This window comes from Cyrtonyx montezumae, unplaced genomic scaffold (assembly GCF_038088225.1).
Source record: "Cyrtonyx montezumae isolate F1298 unplaced genomic scaffold, pur_monq_1.0 scaffold_11, whole genome shotgun sequence".
NCBI lineage: Eukaryota > Metazoa > Chordata > Aves > Galliformes > Odontophoridae > Cyrtonyx > Cyrtonyx montezumae.
Window position 1 is genome coordinate 11,930,750 of NW_027071837.1, and position 13,548 is coordinate 11,944,297.

Consider the following 13,548-nt stretch of genomic DNA (forward strand, 5'->3'; position numbering starts at 1 on the left):
TGAATGTGATCTGAGCTCCCCCGTGTTTAACCAACCCAGGAGACGGGGTGGCCAAACTCGCCAACTTCCTGAACTCTGAAATCCTCATCTGCCCAGGAGCCAGGGAGAAGCAGCTGTGGGCATGCAGGGGATGGAGGGCAGTGAGGAGCAGACATGGGTCCCGGGAGGTACTATAAGGCAGGGAAGTAAATACCTACATTGTACTGAAAAGGACTGAAACCAGTAGAGACTGGAAGAAATTTTTATCCTCTTGCGTATTTTCTGTTTCCTCAGCAAGAAAAGATCTGCTCAGTCTGGAGAACATGCATCATTCGCAGACACTCATTAGAGACATGTGGAGCACCAGACCTGCAATGCCACACTGGGACAGCAAGAGGTGACAGCAGTGGTCACTGGACTTCAGTTCAGAGCCCTCCTTGGGGTGCCATGGGATCCTCACATGGGATCCCGAGTGATGCTGCCTGTGTTAACCTCAATGAGAAGCACCCATCTACCCACTCAGGATGACACCTCGTGTCATCCACCCTCATGTCCACCCCAGCAAGGGGAGGGTGACCATGGAAATGACATCACCACACAGACTGAGCAGACTGGAGGTGGCATCTAGCTGCAGCTCACAAGGTCAGTGCTGCAAAGTGCAGATGCACAATACCGTGTGCACAAATGTACGTCTCTTGCCCTTCGGAGAACTCTCAGGATAAGAACATTTAAAAAACAGATGCAAAAAAGAATGTGAAGATGAGAAGTAGTGCTGGGACCACAACAAGGTAACAGGAGCAGCTCACCTCTAGCTCAGATCTGAGCCCAAAGCAGCAGCAAAGCAGGAATTTCCTGACAGATGGTTTATTGCTGAGCACATTTCTGAGCCCGCTGTAAACATCAGCAGCACGATAGCATCCTGTTTGATGGCACAACAGAAATGACAACACCTAAATAAGACTTGAGCTGCTGTCTGCAGTGAAAAGTGGTCCTTTCTGAAGCAAGACTTGTAACTCAATCGGTACAAGCTTATTTAAGTTCTCTGGGTGAGCTTCAGGGGTGTCAACACAGGGCCCATCATCCAGGCTAACTTCCTATTTCTATTATTTGTCAAAGGCCCAAATGTATTCTCAAGCTAAAACATGTAGAGATGTCACAATGATGTACTCTATATAGAGTTTGCTGCAGTGCTGCAGTGTCTATCAGCAGCTAACAGGCAGGTTGGCTGGGCACAGTGGTTACAAGGGTGAGGCCTTGTAGAAGAAGATCAGATCCACACAAGTCACCCCACACGTTGCCACGAGGATGTCAGGGCACTGAGAACAAACCCTCTCCATTTGCTGAGTTGGGCTCTTGGCACCTCTTGGGCACAGAGCACGTGGAATGGGGCTCTGAGATGGTCGCCCTGTAAAGTGCCCTCCAGCTATGGCTCATCAGCCATGAGCACAGGGCAGGCCTGCACGAAGGGAGGACTGCATCACTCCTCAACACGTGGTGTTCCAGTCAAGCATGGATGATGTTCTACAGAATCAATGGATCCGGATATAGCAGCACTTGAGGTAAATGTTGCTTCAGAAGGGCTCATGTGTCGGTATCTGGAGCGATGAGGAGTTTTAGGGGGGGAAATGAGAAACAAAGGAACATCAAGAACTGTTTGAAGCCCCGTACCACTGTTTGTATAATAAAACATTTCTCAAGGTGAGACTCGATACTATCTGAAAAATTACTCACTTCTTCCAAGTCTTCTTCCCACAGCACTGCAGAGCCCTTTTCCTACCTGTGCAGAAAACCACTGTGGATGCATACAAGGACAGTCCCTGTGCACCTCACTCATGGGCTCCACAGCACACATCAGAGATCTGACTCACACCATCACACGGTTCTTAATTTCCACATTGACTTCAAACAAAAAACAAACACAAGAAACTGAGAATCTTCCCCTGCCTTCTGCCCGGCAGCACAAGCTCCCAGCTCTGGCTGGCACAGCGGACGGTGCCACAAAGGGAAGGGATTTTTACAAAATGTTTTTAAACAATTCAATTGTAAAGCAATTTGTGCTCTGTGGCACCAGGCATTCTTGAGTGCAGAGAAGACAGCAGGCTGGATCAATTGTGGGGCGGAGGTGGGTGCAGGAACGCAGGAGCAGCAGACTGTGGCATTGAGGCTAATAGCTTTGTAGCAATTTATTCAGTGAGAAATGCTGCACAGAGCGACGCGGGGGTCTGGCAGAAAGCGGGCAGAGAGGACTGGGGGGGCACGGGCCCCAGCTCCAGAGCAGCAGAGAGCAGAGGGGGTCGATACCGAGCACTCCAGGAAAAGCAGGCAGCTCTTCCTCCCTTACAAAACGAAAGGAGTGACAATTAATGGATCCAAACAGGACATCTGTAAAAAAAACCACCTCACTGAAGAAATGTCATGTGAAAAAAAACCAACCAAACAAAAAAACAGCAAGAGAAAAGCTTCAGTGCTATCACAGCACCACTCCACGTCCAGTGCCTCCATACGGCTTCGGGTTCACGGCTGTGCCAGCCCTAAGCAAAACCCCACTGCCAACAGGGAGAGGAGCTCTACATTTTCCATACCAATCGCAGGGGAAACCCCACGGAGTCATCTCCAGCCCTACCACAGCCTGGTCCCTGTCACCTCGTCAGCAGCAAAGCCCGACCTGCAGATGTGCCCCAATGCTTCCTCTTCTTCCTGGTAGCATTCATCCACGCTTTGCTGTTGTGTTTAAGGCACGGAACAAGGAGAACATGAACAAGGAGGGCTAATTTTGCCACAGAACAAAAGGAAATGGCTTTCTGGAACCTGGTTTTAACAAACCAGCAAAAAAAAAGTCACGTTCGGTCACCACGAATGCCCTGTGATGCAAGCTCAAGAGCTCTACATCTTGCAGACAAAATTTGCTTTGAATTGCTCCTGCTGGTGTTTGCAGCCCAAGGATAATGTGATGCTCTTTCCACATCGCACTAGCTCCATGCCCAAGCACATATGGTCTGGCTAAATAAGAAGCCTTGGAAAGGCTGTCAACAAGACTAGGGGAAGGTGTGCATCTGTGCAGAAACATATGCGTGCCCCGGCACCGCACGCTGCGCCGCGCAGAGGCTGTCACAGCAGAGCCCCCCACTACCTGCCCAGCTGCACAGGAGCAGGGATTCTGCTGCCAGCTGCTTCCACACACCCTCCCCTCGTTCCCATCGTGCTGCAGAGCGGACTGCCTCTGAGGTCCCTCTTGCCACGGTATCTCAAGAGGATGCTCCTGCTCACACGGGACGCGGGCTTTCACAGCAGCGCTGCTGCCCTGGCCGTGTACCTGCTGCCGCGCGCCTGCGAGAACCTCCCCCGCTACTGAAAGCAATGGAATCATCTACTGCTGCAACTCGCATCCCTTGGAGAATTCTGCAGTTAAAAAAAAAAACAAGAAAGGAAAAAAAGAAAAAAAAGACTGGTTGAATTTGATTAAACCTTTGGAACCTCTCCAATATTTCCAGTTATTCCATCTGTAGAAACACTCTACTGGCACTTGGCACATTTATAGCATTAACTGCCTTCTAAATCAGCAGCAGTTCTGCCTAACAATTTGGCATTTGCACATTGCCTTGTAAATTACCCACCTTACATCTTTGGGTACAAGGATGGTCCCCTCCAAAAAGCCTATTAGTGCCTTATAGAAATTCTTGAGGAAGAAAATATCTTCTTATGGGCTTGTTTTCTGACAAAAAAAGGGGGGGGGGGAGGGGGGAAATGGCATTCAGTGGGCACAGTATTAACATTGTGGCTTATAGTGTTACTATGGCAGTAAAATGAAACCCAGTGCAACCAGCTGGTTGCTACACTGCTATTAGATCCTCTTTTCTGTTTTTGACCTTTCTAGAACACTCCGAAATGCATTAATCTATTCAAAATCCATTTAGGATCTAAAGCACGATGCAAGGTGAAGGTGTTTGTGAAGCAGTCTTCCTATCGGGCAGCGCTTACAAAACAATTACAATTCCACAGGCAAGGATTTGCTTGCTTTTGTGTGCTACTACAACAGAAACAGGAACCAGGTTAGGAATGACTGCGGATCCAAATCAAGCCACAAAGCAGCGTGAAACCACTCAGCTGTACTGGCAGTGATTTGTGCATTTCTTACTTGAAAACAAGAGCATGGAAGGTCAGCACTGTTACCTCTCCAGCTCCAAGTACTTCTCCTCTTTTGTCTACCCCAACCATCAGAAGCAAAAAATCCCCCTTTCCAAACAGCTCTCAGCCCTGAGCTCTTCTAAAAACCCCTTCTCCTTATCTTAAGCTGCACTGGACCCATTCTTCTTACACCTCCCAGTCAGCACAGTGCAGGAGAGTCTCCAAAGGAAGGGCCCAGCTCCTGCAGAACGCCTTTCCCTGGCTGCTCCCTGGGCTGTGCATGGCTGCCTCCTCCTGGAGTCGGCTTGGCCAAACGATGCTGTGTCTTTGTCACAAAGGGGAGAAGGACAAGACACTGCAGTAACTCTCCTCTTGCCTTCTGCTTCTGAAATATGCCTTACTGGTTTTTACACATAGTATGACCCCATGGCTTTAGAAGCCCATGGTCACCTGAGTACTTCAAGGTGGTCTCTGTGCCATGCACCATGCCATGCACCTGGAATCTGACGCAGTGCTGAGACACTGTTCAGATCCCTGTGCTTAAGAAGTGCTACTGCTGGGGTTAAAAAGGAATTTCTTACTTCCTACTTTGCAGGTTGAGCTCCAGCATGTGGAGCTGTACTGCTCCGATCCCATCCGCCACAAGAAGCAGTGACTCAAACTGCCTTACTCATTGCTGCTCTTGAAATTAGCGAGTTAGTTAATGCTCCCTGTGCTAACATTAAAAAAAAATTGCATTTTTTTGTTCTTCTGTATTCTACCCTCTTCTCTCGCTTGGCGTGTTTCCTACTGTAACTCCAGGAAGGACTGATTTCCCTTGGCTGCACTTAACTTCTCACCTAACCACAAGCAGCCACCTGCAGCACCAAGGACTCACCACCTCCTTCACCCATCCTCTGAGACCCCATGTAATGAGGTCCCACTGCTCATCTCACCCTGTGTTGGCCAGATCCCGTGCCCTGTGCCCTGGTGGCACTGGGTGCCCCGGGGACACCAAGGGATGTGCAGGCAGCCAAGCACAGCCACGCAACCCGGTGTGCCCTTTGTGCCTGCCCCAGGGGTGCTGCCCAGGTCAGAGGGCTCCTGCAGCCCCATCAGCCATGCCCCCAGCACAGCGGCAAGGAGGATCTGGGCCTCGAGGCATGGAGATGGCCTGAGCTCAGCACTTCCACCAGCAGGGCTGCTCGCCAAAAAAGGGACAACCCCGCAGCCCCACTGCACTTAATGAAAATGTCTGCTCCCTCACAAAAAAAAAAGTGAAAAAAATAAATAACAAAGCTCTCCCTGCAGCCAGCAGCCAGCGATGCATACTAGATGACTGCCTTCTCAACATGAGAGCAAAAGGGCAAATGAATCACATTACACTCCATGAATAAAAGCAGTCTTAATGCAACAGCTACTTAATGACTTTGTTTTCAACGTGCCAGGCAGCGCGGCCTCATTTGCACGGGTGCCAAGCACCCCGAGTCCCACTGCAGGTGATGGGAACCACTGGCCCTGCACCCCGAGACTTCTTCCTGAGCCCCTTTCTTGCTTAGAGCCCCCCCAGGAGGGTTTCCTGAGTTAAAAGCTGGCAGTCCCACAGACACAGGTTAGTGGGCATGGAGATGGGGGTGACAGTTGGACTAGAGGTGCTCTTTTCCAATCTCTCTCTTTTCCCTGGAGCTCAGCCAGCACACAGGGTAAAGGCAGCAGGGACCAGCACCATGCAGTGGGACAAAAGCGCAGGGATTTCCACCAGCAGGAATGTCATGCCTTCCCCTGGAGGAGAGAAGGATTGGTGTAATGCTCTGGTGTCTGCTGGTGAAGTCTGTCATAGGATAACCCCTCCAAAGCAATACCAGACCTCTGGCAAACAAAAACAAGTCCAACGTAAACGATGCACTGCCAAAACTTCTTTCATTGTGAAGTACTGCTTAATTTCATCCCTTAGGCATCTATTATCTCGCAACCCATATTATTTTTCCAGCTATTACCGCTTAATTTTCCCCATCCAAGAAGTACGTACAGACACAACCTAATTTCCCTCTTGGACAATTGTTCATGAGAATCAAGCAGCTGTTTCACCGGGGTCCTAAGGACCAGACCACCAAGTGGTGCTCCCCAGCCCCTCGCTGCCGCCCTGCAGGAAGGGGCGGACAATATGAAATCTCTCACGGTAGAGAATCTGAAGCCCTCTTACGGTGGGGAATCAGCAGTGTGACTGCTGGTGAGATGCACCCAGAACAGACCCAGGAAAAGCCTGTGCTTCCCAAACTTCAGCACAGGACAGACAAATAATGGCATGGAAACTCAAGAACTCAGGCCAAAAATGACTGAAACGGTCACAGAACTGTCTTAAGACAGCTGCAAAATACTGTAGAGGCAAAAAGTAAGCCAGCCAGAGCTCCTAGTGGAAGCACAGGCATGCAGTAAGAGAGAGCTGGGTGCTGATTCAGGCCTATATTCCTGCAGGTATTTTCCGTTCAGAAGTAACACAGTCTGTAAGTCCAGTTTGGGTTACACATTTGCTTAAACATTGCTGACGCTTCCCCACTTTGCACACTGCTATTTATGGCAGCGTTGGGGTGCTCGGTGCTCAAGGGGCTCACGCTGCATTCCCCATCAGTAAAGTACCCACACCTCCAAGGGCTCCCAGACAGCAGGCACATGTGGGACAAAAGAAGGGCAAGGGAAAGCATTTCCTAGGGACCAGCAAGCTCTGGAACTGGCCTGGCACCCCTGGCTTGGCACCCAGCTGTGCAGATGACCACTTCCCACTGGGACCCTGCTGCAGCCCCTGGGGCTCTGCCCAGCACCTTCTGCTTCTTCTTCGCTCCATACTTCTTTCATACTTCCTACCACGGAAGAAGGCAGCACTGCTATTTTCCGCTCTGTCACTATCCTGCCTTCAGATGCTCAATTAAAAAAGAAGCTCAAAAAGCAGCTGCAAGCATCAGCAAGCATCACTGCCGCCTTGTCCAGGGGGTGTTACCGCAGCAGACAGAAATGGCAAGCAGCGGCTGCACGGCCATGACTCAGGGAGGCAGGAAGGCGTGAAAGCACAATGAATGGAAAGGCAACAAACCCACAATATTTCAGCGCCGGCCCCGAGCTCCTGGCCGGCCTCCATCCATCAGCACCACCAGTGCCAGGAGCTACTGGGGCTGTGGTCACTGCGTGCCAGGGGCAGCACCAGGCTGCGGCCACACGGGGACACCGGGAGTGCCAGCAAGGCGAGGGACACCCACCTGCCTGCACACCTCTGTGCACCTGTGGGAGCGGCCAGCTCCCTCAGCACTGCAGGGCGCCCAGCAGCCGGTGGGGAGAGGGCTTTTTAAAGAGATGTAAAAAGAGGATTTGGTATTGAAACACACGCCACAGATGGTGTAGCAGACGAGGATTAATTCATGAATCATATTTCTTAAGTGATACAATCTCTCTTTTCACTTGCATGCTTTCCCTTTTTGACTCAGAAGCGGGGATCTGAGATGCCCTTCCCAGATATGAATTTTGCATGAACTAACATTGCAGAAACAGAAAAAAAAAAAAAAAAGAAAGCAGCAATAAAACAGAAAACCCAGATGTGTAAAGCAAAGTTCTCAGATCCAAGCAAACCCGCATCCTGTCTGTCTGGGGAAGGAGGTGAGTGGAAACACAACACGTGCAGGGTACACGCCGAGTGCACCGCTGGCACTGCACGGCACAGGGCATCCTCATTCCCAGCCTGCTCAGCTCTGGCTGCTTTCTCACCTGCAAAAGCTCCCGTTACCCCCTGGCTTTCATCACCGAGTCAGCTTTTCCTGTTTGACAGAGCAGCTCCACGTACACTCAGCTCAATAGCTTTGTTATGTTGCCTCATGCTTACTGGTACGGCTTTACCCTGAACACGGAGCTTTAAGTTAAGAATAAGGGCGAAAAATTACTTACCCTTAAATTACTTCAACCTTTCTCTGCTTTGTGTGTGATGTGGGCTTCTCTTTTGGTTACTATTTCCAGATTTGGTCTTTGGGTAGGTGAATGGAGGAGGAGGATGAAAGGAGTTGTATTTGATGACGATGGAGACTGCAAAATAAAGAGAAGCACTTTAGAGCAGAACAGGCCTCTCCGTACACACGTATCAGATTAAATTAAATTAGCGACACCTACATAAATGCTTCCTGATGTTTTTATGCACAAATACAAACATCACAACTGCCCCAAAGCAGCACTTTCCAAACCACACGGACACTGCGCCCGGCTGCAGAAGGAACTGGGTCAGAGGGCTCTGGGACCAGGACAGAGAGCCACGTGTGATGCTGCCGAAGCACCGACATAGCACCACCAGTGCTTGCCATGAGCAGTGCAGTGTTCAGCCCCTGCCCACCGGCCCCAGCCAAACCCTGTGTGCTAACAAAGGCAAGAAGCTTTTCCATTCTGTTTAGCAGCACAGGGAAGGGAAAGCAGCACGGAGGAGACAGGGACAAGAGACCAGGTCTGCTAACCCAGCACCTCCGCCTTGCCACGCTGCAACAGAACGCTGCTGGGAGCACCCAGCATGGACGTGTTATCGTTTCCTTTAGTGAAAAAGCCTGGAGGTACACTCAGACCCACTGCCCAGCCCTCCTTCCAAAGCACCCAGTGAGAGCTACGTCTGGAAACGCAGCTAACGCGAATTACTCGTGGGCAGCAGAAACCCCAAATGACCATTTCCCACATGCATTTAACGTGCGTATATGAGCAACACTGGGAAGCAGAGGAACGTGGCACCAGAGGAGACACGGCGCGCAGGACCTCTCCAGTGGGACTCCACCAAACACACAGCTCCTGTGGGAATACCTCCCTGGGTTCTGCTGGCAGCTGGGCCCGGTGAGAGCATGGCCATAGGGCAGCACCCCAGAGCCTGGGGCTGCTGGAGGCCGCTCAGTGCAGCCAGGAGCAGGGATTCATACCGGGAACAGCAATCAGAGGCAGACAGCGGCGTGCAGAGACTGCATCTGTACGGTGCCCTGTTTGCCACCAAATACAAGTGTAGGGAAAACACAGAAGGTGTTTGATCACCACATGCACTGCTGTTTAGTGAGACAACTGCATGACCTCAGGCAGCCTTGGACAAAATGTGATGGGTGGAGGCAAGCAGGGAGAAGAAACATCTTCTCCTTTTTCATCATTGGAAGAGCTCCTGTATAGCCAGCGTTTTACAGGCTGTTATTTCAGATTGATCTTTAGGGTTTGTGATGGGGAAAAGGAAGATGGAGGAGGATTTGGGCAGGCTGGGAGCAGGCTCAAAGCCTCGGGCATGCTGCAATGACCTCTGGCAAACTTCAGCTGCTGGCCCGGCCAGGTAGGAGCACGGCAGCATGCACCACCCTGCTGTCACTGCGGGTCTGTGCTGCCCAGAATGAGTGGCAACACAGAGAGATGTGGATTTGGGTATAAATTACAGAGCAACATAAGATAACCGAAGAAGCAACTCCACTCTTTCCTACATCACCTCTTTCATATTTTTAAGCCCATTCAGTTTCTTCCCACTTAGCTGCTTCATTTTGGCTCCTTGCTGCACCGAACTGTTCCATGTTCACAAAGCAATGAAACCAAATAAATAATCACAAACTTGCATGCAAGAACCCCGAGAGCTGTGAGGGAAAGAAGAGAGGTATCAGCAGATAGAGACAACTCAGAAGCAACCTGAGGTTTGGTATTCTGTGTCAGCCTGACACACAGGGGAAATAACCCTTTAATCCAGTGCAGTGTATTTCATTTACTGTAGTGTTATCCAGTTCGAAGATGTTATGAAAGGAATCCCCAGAGAGACTTAAGACTTCAAAACCAGCCTGAGTTTGAACTTAATTCCACCGTTGCAAAGGCTGCAGCCGGGGAAGATGACCTTTTCTGTACCTTGCATGCCAGGAGCCATTCTGCCTCATAATGTCACACCAAATTAGAATATTCTCTTTTTGTTTTATGCGGGATTTTGTTTTGTCTTTTCTTTTTAATTAAAAGCATCTGTCACTATTAATGAAACAGCAAAAAAAAAAAAAGAGAGAAAGAGAGAGAGAAAGAGAGAGTGCAAAGAGCAAGCAAATCCAACCCAAGCAGACGGCAGGTGGTGGGGCAGGGGGGTGGTGGGGCAGCAGGGAGATGGTGAGGGGCCTCCTGCCTGGGAAAGGACAAAGACACACTGAAGTCTCCATCCTGCTGAGCTCTTACCAGCCTCACCTGCAGAGAAAGCTGAGGTCTATTTTCAAGACAACTGTAACTCTGGGACGGTGGGACAGAATTTGAGGAGGGGTCGTGCCCTGGGCTCCCCTGCAGCCCCTCGGCGTCAGGGCCCTCCATGCAGTGCTGAGCCTCCCCCATGCACCAGGAACACGGCTAAAGCAGCTCTCTTGCATCCACCTCATCCATGGGCCTTCCTAGTGAAGGTGAAAGGCCACAGCACGCTCACTGCAGCTCAGCGTTCAGATTTAGTGTGTAATTAAATGTAAATGTGTGTTTTTCAAAATCTGCTCTCACGCAGAACAGTAAATTAATTACAAAAAGTCTTCATAATGTGAAATTATTTAGCCCGCTATATGCAGTACAAATAGCTTTATTATATCATTAATAATTAGAAGTGTTCAGTCAGCACAGTTGAAAAAAATGTAAACGAAATATGTCAAGGATTCGTTGCTTTCTATTCTTCCTGGTTTCTAATGCCTTATTTCATGGTAGATAAGTGAAAAATCTCTTTACCTGACTTAGTGAGAAGCTCATTTACTCATGCAAATTTAAAACCAAGTGTCATAATACAATGAAATTATAAAAACATCAAGAAGTTAGCGAATCACTAAATTTAGCTCCTAGAGGAGCTCAGCTTGCCTTGCACTGCAGGTTAGGGACCAGCTACCACGCACTGCATGCATGCAAGCAGGGCTGGCACCGGGCAGGCCTGCCGCCTTCCCCTGCTGTGTGCCACTCCACACTTCACCCCGGGACAGGGACACACGTAGCAAAACACATTATGAAGAGCCACAGTGCTACCCATGAGCAGCTCACGGCCCAGGCAGGAGCAGGGACACTGCGGGCCCAGGCCAGGAGCAGCCTCTGGGTCCAGGAGGAGCCTGGTAGATAACGAGGACTGGGACCCCACTGCTGCTCCCACTGCGTGACGGGGAGCAGAGACCCCGTGCTCTTGGGCCAGCAAGGAGACATGAAAATAAGATGATGTAATGAGAAGCAGGATGGGAATGAATGGAAAAACATCCAGTTCCATTAAGGACTGCGTTAAAGGTTTACAACAGTCTCCAGACAAGCCCGCTGGTATTTCTGAACCGCTACTGATGCATGGGTCAGACCAGAAACAAAAATATCTATTTTAAAAAACAGTGCTTGGAGATTTTCATGCATCTGCACCACGAAGGCATCCCTTCCCCTCCTTGCTCTGCCACACACCCTTCCCCACACCGCACTGTCACCCCACACAGCACAGCCCCATAGCAGGAGGCAGGGAGATGTCCTGTACGAGGGCTGCAGTGGAGGAGCTACACTGTGCACCCACCTGGGGTGTGTGACACGGTGCTCGCTGCATTTTGCTCTCTCAGAGTGCCACAGTCGTCGATTTTATTTTTATCCCGAGTTCGATATGAATCAGGAATTGCAAAAGACAAAACAACACACTGCAATCATCCAGCGTGCCAATTAAGCTAAAAGATACCCGGGAAATCAAAATTAAATGCCATATCTATGAAAAGAAACAGACAGCTTCCTCAGAAACAAAAAAAAAAACCCAACACACTACAGGAAGGCATTTGTGGCAGCCCAAAAATGGATCTGAAGCAGTTCTGCAACTTACTGCTGTCCCTCACATCTGCATACTGTAGATCTTCATCAAATTGTGTATGTTTTTGCACATTTATCATCAAGATTTATTGAAGTTGATTCCATAAATTTCATTTAGTTGTTCAGTGCTGCTATTTGTTTCCAAGGCAACAAATGCACTTTGCCCGAGCAGCACAGTACATCATGGCTGTTGGGGATCTGGGGGTCCCTGCCCCTCGCGGTGCCCACCATCATCAGGGACAGGTTTGGATCCACGTCCTACTCGCAAGCAAAGGCAGCACCCAGCCAACAAAAGCCACAGGCTCTGCCAGGCAGGAGGTGGTTTGCTTGGCACGTGCAAGGCCCCCCTGGGGAGGAAGGCAGAGTTGGCTCAGTGCTGTTCCCCTGCACCCACACAGTAACAAGGAACAGGCCTGGGATGCAACGAGCAACCTATTTCAGCTATATGAACCCACCGCTCTGATTATTGGGCATGCATGCATTGTGCTCCATGCACCACACCTCTCGCACAGCCAGGGATGTCACAGGGGCTATAACAGCCACCAGGCCCAGGGCCTGTGCAGGTAGCTGCCTTGCTCACAGCTGAGGACTCTGCTGTTTGCATAGGAGCACAGGAAGCAGACTGTCTCAGCATTAGCTTGCATGAGCACCAGTGAAAGGCAGTGCTGATGTCACAGAGTATGGCAGTGGAGGTGCGTGGTCCTGCGCTTATTAAGTGGGAGACGTTTCATGCAGTGTAAGGGTGACACAACACTGAGGTTACGTCACCTCGCCCCTTCCTGCTCATGGGTTCCGTTCCTCTGAACCAGCAGAGGATCCTGGATCTCGGCCATGGCCAGCTGGGTGGCCAAGCAGTAAGGTCACCTCCAACGCAATGCCATGTGGGTTCCAGCCCCACTCCCTCTTCAGGGGCTGCGGGACAAAGCCCAGCAGCGAGCAGCAGCCCACGGCACACAGGTGGCAGCTCCCAGCCCACCAGCTCTGTGCTGGGCCCAGCCCTGTACAGCATGGGGTCACCCTGTGGACTCAGAGCTCGTGCTCCTTCCTGCACCCACCCATGTCTGTGGGAGAATAAAGGAGCTAATTCAGGGCTTCGGTGAGACGAAAGGAAAAGCCGTAATTAAAATCAGTTTTAAAACTCGTCAAGATATATCTTTTATAATCTTGTTCAGATTAGCAGCCATCCTAAAAGTACGCTGGGAACTGAAATGCACTGCTTCTCCTCAGACATGGTGGGCTTTGCACACAAAGGCCTTAAGACATCCAAACCCAGGCCAGCCTAATAAAATACACGTGGGGGAGAGCATACCGCGCAGTAACCACAACTATTCAGACTTCCTTTAAAACACCACACCTCTCTAACCCAGCTCTGAGCTGCCACACAAGCAGCAGTTTTCCTCGCACAAGAAAGCCAGCGGTGAGGTCTGACAACAGGGCCATCACACCAACGATCCGCAGAGCAGAAGACACCAAAAGGAGCAGCTTTCCAGAGAGGCCCCATGCTGGGCTCCAGGCCCTCATCCCATCTCAGTGCGGGAGGGTTGGGAAAAGTGCGTGTCTCCACGGCAGACTGATTTTTAAAGAAAACAAATTTCCCAAACGAGAGTCACTGGAGCTGTCTGCGCTTCTGTAGCACTCACATGAATCTCAACAGAGACAAAAGAA

At 50.3% G+C, this 13,548-nt stretch overlaps 1 protein-coding gene across 1 annotated transcript in view; it reads right to left on the reverse strand.

Annotated features, from left to right (window-relative positions):
- Positions 1-13,548, reverse strand: part of NEXMIF (neurite extension and migration factor) — a 119,700-nt gene that overhangs the window by 31,421 nt on the left and 74,731 nt on the right. Inside the window, exon 2 of the mRNA XM_065729566.1 lies at positions 8,014-8,148. The gene's annotated coding sequence lies outside the window, so the exon portion shown is untranslated. The remainder of the gene's footprint in view (positions 1-8,013; positions 8,149-13,548) is intronic.